Source organism: Mustelus asterias, chromosome 10 (genome assembly GCF_964213995.1).
Source record: "Mustelus asterias chromosome 10, sMusAst1.hap1.1, whole genome shotgun sequence".
Lineage (NCBI taxonomy): Eukaryota > Metazoa > Chordata > Chondrichthyes > Carcharhiniformes > Triakidae > Mustelus > Mustelus asterias.
This window is the reverse complement of record NC_135810.1, coordinates 62,968,956-62,986,185: the sequence shown is the minus strand read 5'-3', so window position 1 is coordinate 62,986,185 and position 17,230 is coordinate 62,968,956. Positions and strand designations below refer to the sequence as shown.

The window sequence follows — 17,230 nt, the reverse complement described above, 5'->3', positions numbered from 1 at the left end:
TACCTTCCATGTGCCTTCAAACTGCTCATTATTGTTTGGTGTGGAAGAGTATTCGAGGCACTGTGCCAAGATGAACCTTTTCCCCTTGTGTTAAGAGTACACTTATTTATTAGGAGAGCTGCTCCAGAGCATAAACTGAATGCTGTGATATTAAAAACTGTGATTGAGGAGATGAAAATGTAATTTATGCAGCTGCTGGTGTTTGAGATTAGAAGTGAAACCGCTTTGAAGCCTCAGATTTCAGGCAGCCAAATGTGGTAGTTATTAGCTTGTAGTCACAGGAAATTGATGACAAATTGCTTTGGCAGCGATGATAGCCCACACTTTAGGAACAAAAACCAAAATTAATATTTGATTACTTATGAATGGACTAATCACCTCCTGATAAGAGCCAAGACTTCTGTATTTTCAGAAACTCTTACTGTATCAATCAGGCAGTGTTGTGTAAAATTATGTTTCATGGCAACACTATCAGTACAGAGTTAGGGAAAGCCCTCAGCTTTGGTGACTGACAGCAGAAAAGAATAGTGAGCATGGGCGCAGTGAGGTGCTGTCATTTTGCTGATTGCTGTATAATGCCATTCAACACAACTTAAATCCATGATTGCTAGCTGGAAATAGGGTAGGGGGGCAATTTCAATCAGTAATTTCTTGACTCACTAACCTCCACATACAAATACTATAAAATAAGGATCAGTATAACATTTTTCTTTACTAAAATCTAGTAAATTATTAAGAATAAATTGAGGTCAAAGACCACTTCATGGAAATTTAGCTTTGCAGGTGAATCAAAGTTCTGAGGAGCCTTATTAATGAGCTGGGTGGAAGGAAACCTTGTTTAGAGTTAAGGAAACTGTGCAGTCCAGGTAGTATAAAAACATTTTCTACATATACTAGTATCTTTACGTCATTGCCCAGTAAATGTTTGTATTACTAATCTTTAAGATTGTAGCCACCTCCACATGAATTCCAGGTACTTTCTTGGACGGACACATTAATTGCTAAATGTTTTTGAGATTTAATAGGCTTCCATTGAGAATTAATCAAATCCTGGGTTCTTGAGTGGTATTTTGTCTGATTATTTTGCCTTCAGTCACAAAGTTACAGGTGGTGTTTGCAATTGATATGTCAAATAATGGTGATTACTTCAGCATCTATTAACTAGCTGGTAAATGCACGTCATCTTTTTGTTCCATAATTGCTAAGAAAATGGAGATCCAGTGTGATGGAGGATTGGTGTTATGCACCATTTGTATTTAACAGCCAATTCAATCTAAGCTAATCATTCTCAAAATTTGTAGGTATGCATGAAAGAAAGAGGACCCATGAAATTGAGGGACCCTCTTGTGGTCCCTCATGGCACTGTGCATTTATAAGGGCTGTTGAATTGCAACTCTGTGAGCAATCACCTCTTGTACTTTACCCTAAAATGACTGCTGCCAGTTATCTGATCAGAAAATACTGTAAGAATCAGCTTTCTGTGAAAAGGTATATCAATTCCATTTGAATTAATTCCAATTCCAGTTGTGCTACATAGCGTTGTCTCTCCAGAGTATGGTATTCGTAAATAAATATTTTAGATAGTAAGCTGAGTGCATGATATTTTTCTGCCTTCTAAGAGGCAGAATGTGATGGGTATTCCATGTGATCTCCAGGATCTGCTTTACCATGATTCAGATTCATTGTTATACCACAGTTCGTGTTCAATTTAATGCCATTTCCATCAAGCTGAAGTCCTTTGTTTTTCACTGGAATTATGTTTCAGTATCACATTGTACATAGGAACAGGTGGGTCATTCAGTCCCTCGATCCTGTCTCACCATTCAATTGGATCATGGTTGAGCTGCACCTTAACTCCAATCTACTTGTCTTGGCTCCATAACCTTTAATATCACTACACAAACAAAATTCTGTGAACCTCAGTTCAGAAATTTTCATTTGATCTACCCTCCACGTCTTTTTATGGGAGAAAGTTCCAGCTTTCCATTAGCTTTTGTGTGATACATGCTTTTTAACAGCACCCCCATATTGCCTGGCACTAATTTAAAGATTATCTCACCTTGTCCTGGACTCTCCTACCAGAGGAAATAGTTCATCCCAATCTAACCTATCAACTCCTTTAATTATGTTGAACATTTCAATGAGATCACCCTTCAGTTTTCTACAATGAAGGTAATACAACCCTACTCAGTGCAAACCGTCATCATAATTTGATCCTTTTAGCCTCAGTATCATTTTGGTAAATCTCTGCTGCAACTCTTCTATATTCTTCCAGAGGTGTGGTGCCCAGAATTAATTGCAGTACTCGAAATAGGATTTAACCAGAGTTTGTGCAACTGTAACATAAAACCTCTTTTGTAGTCCAGTCCTTTGAGATAAAGACCAACATTCCATTTGCCCTTTTAATTATATTTTTGGCTTTTCGTGATTTCTGTACTTGGATCCCTAAACGTTTCTGTTCCACCACTGTTCCTAGCTTCTCACCATTTAGAAAATCTATTGCTCCTGGAGTTTAACATGAGAATGTTTTGCTAGTTTATGCTTAGAAATAATAATTTGTCATTTGTATGGAAAAGAGAGGTTTAAACTGCCCTGGGTACTTGCTGCCTGGTGTTGGATGTTGTTTGGTGAAGGATTTATTTTCATGGGTTTTACAAACTGTGAATGGTAATGAATTCATACCTGACTAAACACTGGTGCATTGCTAAATCGTAGGGGGGAAGAAAATCTGATCTTCACAATGATCTCGATTAAAGATATTTTTTGTGATTATTTTCATGCAAAATATACGTTTCACAGTCCGATAATAAACTTCTCATATACTTTTAGTTAGGAGGCAAATGCTGTCAGCTTGCAAATTGTACACTTATAAACTCTATTAAATCAAGCAGTTAGATGTGAATTGGCTGTTATAAAACCTTGCGTTTATTGTTCTTGCTACTTATGTTAGAAACCATAAAATACAGGCTGGGATCTTCCGCTTCCATTCACATGGACAGGTTCGCTGACAGGAATGGAAAGTATCGCAAAACCTGCAAAGTCGCATTTTACATTAGGCTAAACATGTGATGTGATTGTCCCCCACCCTCCATCAGTGACGGGGCACGTTTCCTGAGGTTCAACATCAGGAACATCATTATAATAAATAACCATGTCATTATCAGGCCCCTATGCTGGTATCAACCGCACCCATCAAAAATCCATCCACGACGGGATGACGGTAGAACAATGTGAATCACGAATAGTCTCCGAAGGCGTGCACCTGGTGAGCAGACCTCCCATGGCAGCTCAGGTAAGTGCAGCGCTCCGGGGTGGGGCGGTGGGGGCAGCTAGTCATTCCTAGGTATTGACAGGCATCCCTCTCACTGCCTGGGGCAGTGCCCAGGCAGTTCCGGGTGTGCAGAAGGAGTTTTAGAATGAACTAATTTGCTAGCTGTGTGTTGTGGTAGCTTTTAAAAAGGGCACCTCAATCCTCGGCTGTATAAGTTGCTGGGGGGGCAGGCGAATCAGAGGCTGCTCCATCAGCAGTACATCGTGGAACCTGTGACTTCAAGATTTTTTTCGAAGTGTGGCACATTACGGTGGAGAAAGCTGCCAATGCCACTCGTAGCTTCAACGCTGTTTTTCCCGGCCGACATCAGCCTTTGCTGATATTGGGGAAAATCCCAGACTGTAGATGCAAGGAATGAGTTCTTTAACAAGTTTTAATGGCCTTGGTTAAATGTGATGTTGCTGCATCAACCAAATGCCCTGCACCTAAAAGTATTCACATATTGTTGGGGCACTCAAACTGATTGTTAAATATAGAATAGGTCCTCAGAGGTGAAGCAGGGCCAATAGGGATCTCTCATTGTTGGAGAGGCATCCAGCTGAAAGAATGGATACTATTCAGTGATAAATTGTGGAATTATGTAACTGAAAAGACTAATTCTATGGGTTTTTGGGAAAAGGACTCCCCTCAAGACAAACATAATTATGGAATGTTCGGGCCCATGCCCACCATCATTAACAAACAAAAAGTTAACTTAAATTGGCCTTACTGTTCTGGATGGCACAACTATTCACTAAAAAACACACTGAGTAATCCACAAGATCGTAAATAAAGAACTTGCATTTATGTAGCCCCTTTCACATCCTCTGAATGTAACACAGCAATCGATTATTTTTGAAATGTAGTTCCTGTTTATTGAAAAACATTGCAACCAATGTGTGCACAACATTTTTTAGTGAATAGTTGTGCCATTCAGAACAGTAAGGCCAATTTAAGTTCACTTTTTGTTTGTTAATGATGGTGGGCATGGGCCAGAACATTCCATAATTATAATGTTTGTCTTGAGGGGAGTCCTTTTCCCAAAAACCCATAGAATTAGTCTTTTCAGTTACATACAAGGTCCAACAAACTACAAATGGATTAATGACTAGTTCATCTGTATTGGAGATCATGTGAGAGATAAATATTGCCAAAAATTCTGAGAGATATCCAAACAGCTTTTTGAATAGTATAAGAAAATTTATTATTGATTGGCATCATCCAGCAGGTCCATTGATGCAGCACGCCCTCTGTATTGCATTGTATTGAAGTATCGAGCTTTTGCTACAAATTCAAATTCTGCAGTGAGGCTTAAAAACTCAACAGATTCATTCAGAGGCTACAGTGCTATTACTAAGCCAATCTAACATTATTATGCTGGCACAAACTGCCGGTGTCTACAAAGCACAAGTCAGGACTGTGATGGAATAATTCAGCCTTGATGAATGATGCTCCAACAAGTCGAGCAGAACAAAACAGTCCACTTGATTGGCATCCATTCACCATTTTAAACACTCATACCTTCACAATTGGTGCACTGTGGCTGCAGTGTGTACCATTTACACAATGCACTGCCACAACCTGCCAAGACTTCAGCAACAGTACCTCCCAACCCCGGTGACCTTTACTGCTTAGGCCGAGGCCAGTAGGTGCTTTGGAACACCAGCACCTGCAAATTCCCTTCCAAATCACACACGATTCTGACTTGGAAATGTATCACCATTCCTTCACTGTTGTTGGGTCAAAGTCCTGGAGCGCCCTACCCAGCAGATGACCATGAAACCATTGTTGATTGTCGTTAAAACCCAGTTCACTAAGGGAAGGAAATCTGCTTTCCTTACCTGGTCTGACCTACACGTGACTCCAAATCCACACAACGTGGTTGCCTCCAGAGCAGTACTCTGGATATACCTGTACCAGATGGGATGCAGCGACTGAAGAAGATGGCTCCCCATCACCTTCTTGAGGCCAATTAGGGATGGCCAAAAATGCCTATGTCCAATAAGTGAATAATAAAGTCACTTGGAAAAAGTGGAGATAATCAACCATTTGCTGAAAGCCTTCAGTTTATGTGAAGCTACGATCACAAGGTTAAAAGCACCTGACATCTGATTGAGAACCCTATTAGTGGACCTGTGAACATACTCTCTGGGGTGACATATCAGTCCTGAGTGAGTACTGTTCTGTTGGAAATGCTGTCTTTTAGATGAGACATTGAACAAAGTACCAGTCAGCCTGTTTAGGTGGATGTGAAAAACAAAATCCTATTGTACTTCTTTAAAGAATAGGAGGGTAATTTCCTTATATTCTAATGATGAGTCTTTCCTCAACCAAGTATCTTAATGCTGTTTGTGGAAACCTGCTGTGCTCAATTTGGAAATTACATTTTGTTACAAAACAGTGATTGCAGTTCAAAAGTAATTTATTTCTGTGAAATGTTTTGGGTTATCCTGGGGGCATTAACAGTGCTGTAGAAATTTCTCCATCTATCCATCTATCCATCCATACATCTGCATAAAAGTGATTTTAAAAAATGGGTGTCACTGGCTGGGCCAGCATTTATTACTCATCACTGATTGCCCTTGAACTGAGTGACTTGCTTGGAAATTTCAGAGGACAGTAAGAATCAACCACATTGTGTGGATTTGGAGTCACGTGTGGGTCAGACCAGGTAAGGATGGCAGATTTCCTTCACTTAGTGAACCGGGTTTTAACGAAAATCGACAATGGTTTCATGGTCATCATTTGGCTTTTAATTCCAGATTTTTATTGAATCCAAATTTTACCATTTGCTGAGGTGGGTTTCGAACCCAGATCCCCATAGCATTACCCTGGGTCTTTGGATTACTAGAACAGTGAAAGTAACACTCTGCCACTACCTCCTACCAGATTGGAATCCTTGGGATGAAAATTGATGACTTTTGGTTCAGAAAGAAAATTTGGTACTAATATTCCTGATTCTGAATCGCTTAATTGAAGTAACGTACTGGTGAAATAAAGCATGCAAATTATTCCACTGCCTGCATCCAAGCTGAGCTTTACATTTTGAGAGAATATTTGTTCTGTTTATGATGAATCATAGAATCTTACACGGCAGAAGGAGGACATTCACCCCATTGTGCCTGTGCAACTCCCTGAAAGAGCTGTCCAATTAATCTCGCTCCCTTGCTCTTCCCTCCCAGTCCTTTTGAAATATGTATCCCATTTTCCTTTCAAAATCACAACTAAATCTTCTTCCATTACTCGTTCAGGAAATGCATTCCACATCATAATGACAGGTTGCATGTAAAAAAAAAAATTCTTTTCATGTCGCTCCTGGTTCATTCACTGAGCTTCGAAGTCAAATTCCAAAACATGTTAATCCATGTGATGATTGATAGGAATAATCAATGATTAATGGGATGGGATCAGTTGAGTTTCAGACGGACTAATTGTTCTGCCTGCAACTGAAACAATCAACATTTGCCCATGAATGAACCCAAATGAGAAGGCAGTGGCCTGGTGGTACAGTCACTGGATGAGTAATTTGGAGACTGGATCCTAATCCCATCATGACAGATGATGAAAATTGAATTAAATAAAAATCTGGATTTAAAAACCTTATGATGATCATGAAACCATTGTCAATTGTTGTAAAAAAAAAACCCCACCTGGTTCACAAGTGTCCTTTAGGGAAGGAAATCTGCCATCCTTATCCGATCTGGCCTACATGTGACTCACCACATGTTCCACAGCAATTTTGTTGAATCTGTAAAAAAAAAAAAGCCCTCTGAAATGCGCTCAGTTCAAAGCAATTAATGATGGGTGATAAATGCCGGCTCAGCCAATGACGCCAACATCCTATGAATGAATCGAGGAAAAAAGATCTCAACATGACAAGGGAGGCAGTGTTAGGTTTTTTTAGGGAATATAAAGACTGACAAATCCTCAGGGCCTGATGGAATCTATCCAAGGCTGCTCAGGGAGACGAGAGATGAAATCGCTGGGCCTCTGACGCAAATCTTTGTCTCGTCACTGGACACAGGTGAGGTCCCAGAGGATTGGAGGATAGCTAATGTGGTGCCGTTATTTAAGAAGGGTAGGAAGGATAACCTGCGAAATTATGGGCCGGTGAGCTTGACGTCCGTGGTAGGGAAGTTGTTGGAGAGGATTCTTAGAGATAGGATGTATGCGCATTTAGAAAGGAATAAACTCATTAACAATAGTCAGCATGGTTTTGTGAGAGGGAGGTCATGCCTCACTAACCTGGTGGAGTTTTTTGAAGAAGTGACTAGAATGGTTGATGAGGGAAGGGCCGTGGATGTCGCCCATATGGACTTTAGTAAAGCGTTTGACAAAGTCCCTCATGGTAGGTTGGTTCAAAAGGTTGGATCTCATGGAATAAAGGGGGCGGTGGCTAGATGGGTGGAGAACTGGCTTGGTCACAGAAGACAGAGGGTGGTAGTGGAAGGGTCTTTTTCCGGCTGGATGCCTGTGACTAGTGGTGTTCCGCAGGGCTCTGTATTGGGACCTCTGCTGTTTGTGATTTATATAAACGATCTGGAAGAAGGTGTAACTGGGGTGATCAGTAAGTTTGCAGACGACACAAAAATGGCAGGACTTGCAGATAGTGAGGAACATTGTCAGAGGCTACAGAAGGATATAGATAGGCTGGAAATTTGGGCAAAGAAATGGCAGATGGAGTTCAATCCTGATAAATGCAAAGTGATGCATTTTGGTAGAACTAACGTCGGGGGGAGCTATACAATAAATGGCAGAACCATAAAGGGTGTAGATACGCAGAGGGACCTGGGTGTGCAAGTCCACAGATCCTTGAAGGTGACGTCACAGGTGGAGAAGGTGGTGAATAAGGCATATGGCATGCTTGCCTTTATAGGACGGGGCATAGAGTATAAAAGTTGGGGTCTGATGTTGCAGTTGTATAGAACGTTGGTTCGGTCGCATTTGGAATACTGCGCCCAGTTCTGGTTGCCACACTACCAGAAGGACGTGGAGGCTTTAGAGAGAGTGCAGAGGAGGTTTACCAGGATGTTGCCTGGTATGGAAGGGCTTAGTTATGAGGAGAGATTGGGTAAACTGGGGTTGTTCTCACTGGAAAGATGGAGGATGAGGGGTGACCTAATAGAGTTGTATAAAATTATGAAAGGCATAGATAGGTTGAACGGCGGGAAGCTTTTCCCCAGGTCGGTGGTGACGTTCACAAGGGGTCATAGGTTCAAGATGAGGGCGGGGGAGGTTTAACACGGATATCAGAAGGACGTATTTTACACAGAGGGTGGTGGGGGCCTGGAATGCGCTGCCGGGCAAGGTGGTGGAGGCGGACACACTGGGAATGTTTAAGACTTACCTAGATAGCCACATGAACTGAGTGGGAATGGAAGGATACAAAAGAATGGTCTAGTTTGGACCAGGGAGCGGCGCAGGCTTGGAGGGCCGAAGGGCCTGCTCCTGTGCTGTATTGTTCTTTGTATGACTTGTACATTAAAGCTGGGGTACAACTGGGATTTCTAAGAAGAAATGGAATGTGATTAGCAATCTGGGTTTTCTGAAATATTGGTGATTTTCTGTTTGATTAGTTTTGGACGATTCCCTCAATATCATTGGATTTAAGTAGTGTGGCAGTTTCAGTTTTGCAACTGTGCACAACAGGAGTAAAACCAAAGTCAGGTTTCAGGTTAGGATGCGAGACTGATTCAATTGTAATTTGGTGACAATAAGGTGTGGACAATTTTAAAAAACATTTCGGAATTATTTTTGTTGTTTTCTTCCTCATTTATTTCTGATGGTGTTGCTTGTTTCCGTTATACGGTTTTATGGACATGCCATAGAATCAGATACAAGAAGCCTGATCCTGTCTTCACTTGATTTTTAGAAAAATGCATTTTCAAACACATTCAATAACTATTAAGTGAAATGAGCCTTGTAAAAAATGTTTTTTGAAGAAGTGAAGGGTGTTAAACTTGAGAGAACTCCAGACAATAGAACCCAGGCGGCTGAAGGATCTATCACTAGTGATTGGATGAAGTTAAGTGCAAGGGATGGGGAATAATGTGCAACAATTTGGAGCTATAGAAGTGGAAAGGGGATCATGTATCTGGAGAAGGTTGCAGAGGTGTGGCAAAGTGAGGTTTAGCATGAGGTTGTGACTGAAAATGGAGAGGTAACAAGGCAGGTGAATTTACAGAGTGACCAAAGACAATGGTCTGTATTTTGTGGGCATTGGTGAATATCTTTCTGTCACTAAATCACAATGATCAAATAGTGGCTCAGCATTGAAACTGTCAGCATCTACTGTTACCCCGATACAACTGACAGCAACCTCTGGAGTCTGCACACATGCAGTCAAACATGGAAGTCTAGAAGTTCCTGTCAGTGATTCTGAACTTCTACAGAGGATGCATTGTTAAGAATCCTACCCATCCCTCCCCCATCCAAATGTAATCAATTAGAAATCATTGAACATATGAGAACTTCCAAGCTATGCTCTTAGTTTCATTGTAAAAGGCCTTGAAAATGTTGCACCTTTGTAAATGAAGCATAATTGCATTTTTTTAGTGCATTAAGTTCATATTTATTTCTAAACAACCTCGCTTATCCTGAAAAAGTAGCTATTTTTATTGAATTACGAATTTCTCCGTTAGAGAATCATAAAGTCCTTACGGTGCAGAAGGAGGACATTCTGCCCATTAAGTCTGCATCGACAACAATCCCACCCAGGCCCTAACCCCATAACCCTATATCTTTACCCTACTAATCCTCCTGACACTAAGGGGCAATTTAGCATAGTCAATCAACCTAACCTGCACATCTTTGGAATGTGAGAGGAAACCAGAGCACCCAGAGGAATCCCATGCAGACACGGGGAGAACTTGCAAACTCCACACAGTCACTCAAGGCAGAATTGAACCTGGGTCACTGGCACTGTGAGCTATTATAATAACTTGCGCATTGTTTTAAAAAATTTGTGATATTTTAGCTTCTACATCAATTCCATGAGTATGACCCCCATCAATTATTTTCAGTACTGTAAAATGAATAATGAAAGGATTGAGTGGGTTTTACATCCTAGTTTGCCATCTGTGAAATACTTCAGTATGATTGCCTGCTTACCTTGTTTGATGAAATCACTGCGGCTGGATATTTGGAGATCCCCCTGATTTGGCGCCAGACTCAAACTGACGTTGGGTAAGGGAAAATCCACCTCCATCCCCGGAGACTGCTAGAACTTTGAGTAGCCTTCTTTGTGGTCACTGGTGGGCACTGTTGCGATTGTCATTGACCAGAAACGTCAGCCCACTGTAAATTTCACTTTTAAAACTGCTGTGTTTCACTTCTCATTAAAATGCGTTTTATTAAAATGATCACTTAATGAAGAAATTCTCCTTTTACTTGCTGACAACTCGAAAAGTGTGAAGAAACAGATTTATTCATAAGATATTTGATACCAAATATACGTTTTATACAGCCAAGTTGAAATTAGTATTCCAAGGTTTAAAGCAAACCTTGTTTGCAAAGCGAGTTAAAACTCCTGTGGCAAAGTCATTCCATTACTCGAGCTACTCTCAGATTAATTTAATGGAAATGTTATCTTTTGCATTAGAGTGCTTAGTGCTCACTGAATCATGTTGCAAGACCTTTTTCTGTTAAACATTTTTGATAAGTCATATCACTCTGGAATTGGCACCTTTGACAAGTCAGCACATATGATAGCATTGCCATTTAGAAACAAATCCTTATTGTGTAGACAATGGCTGGAACTCTACCTTGCACGGGCAAGGGTCCGACAACGGAAATCTCCGTTGACCTCGGGCAGGAATTTCCAGTCTCGTCTGAGCGAGGCCATATTTTGGTTAACAGTGGGTGGCATCATGTATTGATGGGAGAAAGCTTTGCATGTGCACTTGTAAATCCCAATGGTGTTTAGTGGAGGCTAGCTGTTTTATTATGTTGGGGGGCAGGGGGAGGGAAAGTTCAGAGGAAAAGAAGTTATTAAATTGTTTCTGTGCTGACTCAAGAGGGGTGGAATCAGATCATCAGAAATAACTTGGCCGGAGAGAGGAATTGAGTATTACATGCACCTTCAAATATTAATGGGATGAAACTGAGAGGAAGAACAGCAACTTTGAGAAATCATGCTTCTGAGCCTACAAAAATGGTGGACAAGAAAGGACCAGTTGGTTGGTTGAACCTGTCCTGTACAGTCATGTTGCATTTGTGTATCATGGCCTTTGCTGCTCTTAACACTCGAGGAACCATGTAACCTCCAAGGACGGGCATAAAAGTAGATGATTTTTTTTTAAAACCCACACACAATTCAGGAAAAAACACAATTCTGAGAAATTCTTCTCTCTGGGCAGAATTTAATTCCCCTCTGAAGATATGTTTGGAGGTGGGGGTTGATATGATTGGCTGGAAGGTTGGCGATTCTGTAGAGTTCTCTCCTCCCTCTGATCTAGTTCAGGGCAGGAAGGCCTGAGGATAGTTTTCCATCTGAAGTCCAATTGAGGCCTTAAATGAGGAAGGTGGGTGAGCCATGGCACGCAGGCCAACTGCCAGGAAAACCCTGGCAGTAGACCTGGGACCTGATAAGGTGGGTTGGGGGGAGGGGGGGAATGTGGAATCTCTCCTTGTCAGGCATTGGATGGATCCAGAATAAGACCTGTCTATACTCTTAAAATTGTTGTTTACATTTTCTGGTCCCAGTAAACCCACCCCATTCACCTTTCTCTCCAGTGACAATATATGGTGTAGGCCACAACACAATACCAGTAGTGGCCACCACTTCTGGCACTGCCGGTATTAGAGGACTACTGGCCTCTGGTTGGCCAGCAGCTCTGAGGTGGAACAGAATCTCCACACTAGAATTTCTGGGGTAAGTTACTAGAATTTCTGGGGTAAGTTACCCTCGTGGGAGCTGGAAACCCAGATGCTGACCAGGTAAGTGCTTCATATGGAAGTAGCTGTGCCGTGATTGCTACTGTTTTCCTAGCCGGTAGATGAGACCCCACCACAACTATTAAATTCCACTCCATACCTTTAAGTTTTCAGAGAAAAAGTGTCAATTAAGTTCAGGTAGGCTCTGAGTGCCTGTAGTATGCAGAGAAAGAAAATCAAAGGGCCCCAGTGCTCTGCATGTAAGGTATTACTCAGCATTTTAGCTTTCCTCTGTCACTCATTAATAATGTCTCTTTAGACTGACCTTCTAAAGATAAATAGGAGCTCTAAACTCAGCAAGAACATCATATCAGTACTGACTTAGCCTCTGGTCCCATTTCTGTAGATTTGGGTCGGTAGCTATATTTAATGGTACTGTGAGGCCACAGTGTATCGTAATTTCAGTTGTAGTTACACAGTTTGAGATTAACGTTATTGCGTTAAACCATGGCCTGTACATTTCATAATAAATTAGTCACAGTGGGAGTTTCATTGCAGTGATAAACTCAGTGAGCACTTTATGCTAATCTATCCTCACTGCACTGTTCCCCGACATGAAAGAGCTGCTTTTGTAGGTTTTTTTTATAAATTACTTTCATAACATGAGTAAGGTAATTAGTACCCTTTCAGTGTCTGTTACGTTGGGAAGGAAGTTGTATTCCCTGTATACTATGTTTGTTTGCCACTGATTCTCTGACCCACTTATAAAGTTCTATCATTTATTGAACCTTAATTATAAGAGTGTTGAAATATACAATTTGTCGGTTTGAATTGTTACAAACGCTTGTCATTACGTTCCTAGATTATAGGAATTTAGTGGAAATTCAATTGATCCTATATTATGTGGTGTAAATAATATTGATGATGTAAGCAAAGTATGAACGCTGTAAACTCGCAACCATTCCTGTGCTGAAGCATTTTCAGCCAATTCCCAGCATCTTTGAGAAATTTCAAGGAGAGGGAAAACCAGAAGACACTGGCAATAAAATAACAGCCCAGGAAATCATCAGAGACACTATACATCAGAAACATTACTTCAACATCACATTTTATCATCATTAAATCGACATGTGAAAGGGACTTTTTTATTCATATAGGATGTGGGTGTCGCTGGCTGGTCCAACATTTATTGACCATCGTAATTGCCATTGAGAAGGTGGTGGTGAGCTGCCTTTTTGAATCACTGCAGTCCATGTGCCATAGGAACACCCAAAGTGTGGTTAGGGAATGAGCTCCAGAATTTTGACCCAGTGAGGGAATTTCCAAGTCAGGATTGTGACTAACTCAGAGGCGAACCTCCAGGTGGTGGTGATACCAGATGTCTGCTGCGCTTGTCCTTCTAGATGGTAGTAGTCGTGGGTTTGGAAGGTGCTGTCTAAGGAGCCTTGATAAGTTCTTGCAGTGTACCTTGTAGATTGTACAGCTGCCACTATTTGTTGGTGTTGGAAGGGGTGCCACTCAATGGATGACGTTGAGCTTATTGAGTGTTGCTGGACTTGCACTCATCCAGGCAATTGGAGAGTATTCCATCGCACTCTTGACTTGTGCCATGTAGATGGTAGACAGGCTTTGGGGAGTGAGGAGGTGGGTTCCTTGCCACAGGATTCCTAGCCTCTGACCTGCTCTCATAGCCACAGTATTTATATGGCTAGTCCATTTCACTTGCTGGTCAATGGAAACCCCAGGATGTTGATAGTGAGGAAATTTAATGATGGCAATACCATTAAATGCCATGGGAGGATGGTTGGATTCCCTCTTGTTGGAGGTGAACGTTGCCTGATACTTGTGTGGTATGAATGCTACTTGCCACTTGTCAGCCCAAGGCTGGCTTTTGTCCAGGTCTTGCTCTATTTGGACATGGGCTGCTTCAGTATCTGAGAAGTCATGAATGATGCTGAACATAGTGCTATCGTCAGTGAACATTTCCATTTCTGATCTTATTATGGAAGGAAGGTCATTGGTGAAGCAGCTGAAGATAGTTGGGCTTAGGACACTACCCTGAAGAACTCCTGCAATTATGTCCTGGAACAAAGGGGATTATTCTCCATCAGCCACAACCATCTTCCTTTGTGCTCTGTATGATTCCAACCAGCAGAGAGTTTCCCCGATTCCCATTGACTCTAATTGTGCTAGGGCTCCTTGATGCCACACTTGGTCAAATGTTGCCTTGATGTCAAGCTCAGTCATTTTCACCTCACCTCTGGAGTTCAGCATTTTTATCCATGTTTGAAACAAGGCTTTAATGAGGCCAGGAGCTAAGTGACCCTGGCAGAACCCAAATTGAGTGTAAGTGAGCAGGTTATTGCTAGATCTATTGAAAATCTATTCCATTTAGCATGGTGGTAGTGCCGAATAACTTGATGGAATGTTTCCTCAATGTGAAGATGGGACTTTGTCTCCACAACAACTGTATTGTGGTCACTCCTACCGATACTGTCACGGGTAAATGATTCTGCAGCAGGCAGATTGGTGAGGATGAGGTCAGATATGTTTTTCCCTTTTGTTGTTTCTCTCACTAACTGCTGCAGACCCAGTCTAGCAGCTATGTCCTTTAGGCATCAGCCAGCTCAGTCTGTGGTGGAGCCACTCTTGGTGATGGACATCAAAAGCCCCACTCGGTGTATATTTGTGCCCTTGTTACCCTCAGTGTTTCCTCCAAATGATGTTCAGCATGGAGGAGTACTGATTCATCAGTTGAGGGGTCGGTGTGGGTGATAGCAGGAGGTTTCCTTACTTTTGTTTGACCTGATGCCATGAGACTTCATGAAGTCTAGATTCAGTGTCAATGTTAAGGATTCCCAGAGCAACTGTATATCACAGTGCTGCCACCTCTGCTGGGTTTGTCCTACCAGTTGGATAGCTTGGTGATTGCGGTGTCAGGGTTATTATCTGTAAGGTATGATTCTGTGAGTATGACTATGTCAGGCTGATACTTGATTATTCTGTGAGATAGCTCTCCCAATTTTGGCACAAGCCCTCCGATGTTAGTAAGGAGGACTTTGCAGGGGCAACAGGACTGGGTTTGCTGTTGTTGTTTCCAGGGCCTAGGTTGATGCTGGGTGTTTCCATCCGGCTTCATTTTTATCGACTAGTGGTTGGATACAACTGAGTGACTTGTGAAGCTATTTCACAGTGCATTTTAAAAGTCTACCATGCTGACAGACTAGATGAGGACAGCAGATTTGTTTCTGAAAGGACATTTGTGAACCACATGGGTTTTTAACAACAATCAACAGTGGTTATCATTAGACTTTTAATTGCAGAATTTTATTGAATTCAAATTCCATCTTCTGCCATGGAAGGATTTGACCTCAGTCCCCAGAGCATTATCTTGGGACTCTTGGATCATTCATCCAGTGACAATACCACTACACCATTGCCTCTCCTCCACAGGTGTTCTTTTTGTTTTGTAAATCTCTGATGAACCTCGTGAAATTCAAGATTATCTGCTTATTTTTGTCAAGAACGGTATTGTATTTACTGTTCCATTAGCTCATGACTATAAGTGAAAAAACTCAGTCATCTAGAGATTTTACTGAACTGTGTTATGTTTAAACCAAAATAATTTAGTCAGAGCAGTAACATGCAAAGCAAATATTCCCTAACCACTACTAAGACGTAGCTGGTCTGAAGCTGGTTTCATTGCGTTTCACTTAAATTTTTCATTGATGTGAAGCCAAAATGCTCTGGATTTTTATGATCTGTGAAAAATAACTGACCAATAAAGCTCCCTGGAATGGAACATTTCTCCGTTAATTATAAATGAGAAATGCAGCTCCACCTGTAAACAACTGACTCTGCAGTTGTTCACTAGACTGTATCGGAAACCATTTGAGTGCCCAAAAAAGACACTGGTACTAAAAGAAGTCCATTGGTTAAAAATTAGGTTGACCTAAATTTGGGCAGGGGGGTAGCGAGTAGCAACCTGCCCATTCCCAGGTTGAGGTGGCGAGCATGAAATTTTTGTGTATCCATCATATCTGCATGATTGTAGTTTAGGACCAAGTTACTTTCACACTTATCTCCAAGCTGCCTGCAGCCTCTTTGCACAGCATGGGGGCTGACAGCATTATTTATGAATCACTTGATGCAGTCAGCCTGCTCTCCCTAAAGGCAAGGTATACCTTAGGGGGAAGCTGCACAAAGATTTTGCTTCAGTGTAAATTATTCAAAGTGAACCTGAGGGCAGATAGTGTTCCAGAGAGACACATGTGACACTTGAGGCCTCAGTGGTGGAGGTGGGCAGGAGGAGTGATACCATGGTCCCAAGAGGGGCCAGGGGTTCTTAAGAACTAGTTCAGAAGGGAGGGGGAGCAGGTGGTTGGAGAGGTCACCTCACAAGGACCTCACAGGAGCGCTGCAAGAAGTCTAATGACCTCATGTGTGTTGTGAATGCATTTTCTCATGATGTCCCCTCGCCATTACAACAGCAACTTCTCATGCTGCTGAATGCAGCACTGCCCATTAACTCGCCAGCAGGACTTGCCCTGACACTAGGATACTCATCTTGTATCCAGATATTCCACCTTACGCTCACACCTACCAATACTGCCAGCATCACTCACCCTCTTGCTGGCTGTTGGTTCCACATAGAAATCATTGAAATAATAGAAACTTTATGACATGAGGTGGGGAGGGGGCTGCAGAACTCCACAAAATTCGGCCCCTTGTCCATAATTTTACTTGTAAAATCCCTGCAATTAAACAATTAATAGTTGACACACTGCAAAAATATATGCAGAAGATGGAGCTAAAAATAAAGAAATGCAATGGATTCGGACATTCCTTCTTTAGACCTGAAGATCTTTCCATCATTCTGGTTCTCATCCCTCTGAGAAAAAGAACTTTGATTGCTAATTCATAAGAATAATGATGTAAGAAATTATTTGATTTGTATAGGGATCACTCTACCAATAGCTATTGGATAATAGTACAAAGGGAACCATTTTTGAGCACTTTATTTCATTCAACATGCATCTCAATGAG

The 17,230-nt window shown here is 41.6% G+C and overlaps 1 protein-coding gene across 1 annotated transcript in view; it reads left to right on the top strand.

Moving 5' to 3' along the window:
* LOC144499631 (protocadherin Fat 3-like) overlaps nucleotides 1–17,230 on the top strand; it is a 696,014-nt gene that overhangs the window by 82,849 nt on the left and 595,935 nt on the right. The gene's annotated exons all lie outside the window — the stretch shown is intronic.